At 29.1% G+C, this 755-nt stretch overlaps 1 protein-coding gene across 1 annotated transcript in view; it reads left to right on the top strand.

Moving 5' to 3' along the window:
- LOC106878625 (sal-like protein 3) overlaps window positions 1–755 on the top strand; it is a 129,376-nt gene that overhangs the window by 110,134 nt on the left and 18,487 nt on the right. The window lies entirely within an intron of this gene.

Genomic DNA, 755 nt, shown 5'->3' with positions numbered 1-755 from the left:
ACACACACACACACACACACGTATGTATATACACACATATTATACAGATATATGTATACACATATTTTATTTATATATATATATATATATATATATATATATATATATAAACATATTTTCTGTGTATGTACACATATTTTATATATATGAATATGCATATATATTATACATATTTAATATGTATACATACATATAAAATACAGACATTTCTATCTGTCTGTGTAAGGGTGCGAATGTATGTGTTGCTGTATCCGATGCCTTGTATATATGCATGTATGTGTGTATATTGAATTCAGCTCCTGTCCGAGCGATAGCACGGCTGTTTATTGGGTGTTGTTGATTTGATATAGTGCCTTTGGTGAGTCTTATGAGAGACTGCAAAGTATATTGTTTCATTATTAACAACCTGAGTGCATGTTGTTGTCATAGCAACAGTTCTTACTGAAGTAAACAAAAACCCTCCCTGCCTTACAAGTGGCTCTCTCTTAATAAATTTATGCATAAATATATATATATATACTTATGTATGTGTGTATATACATACACACACACACACACACACACACACACACATATATATATATATATTCATACATACAAGTGCTTACTGTGCACACCTTAATGGATATGTCTTAGGCTGGATATTAATGAGCAGGCAGTTACATGCATGTGCGTATGCATGTATATGTGTATATATGTATGTATATACATGTATATATATATATATATATATGTATATATATATATGTATATAT

The sequence above is a fragment of the Octopus bimaculoides genome, chromosome 6 (assembly GCF_001194135.2).
Source record: "Octopus bimaculoides isolate UCB-OBI-ISO-001 chromosome 6, ASM119413v2, whole genome shotgun sequence".
Lineage (NCBI taxonomy): Eukaryota > Metazoa > Mollusca > Cephalopoda > Octopoda > Octopodidae > Octopus > Octopus bimaculoides.
This window is presented reverse-complemented; position numbering and strand designations above follow the sequence as displayed.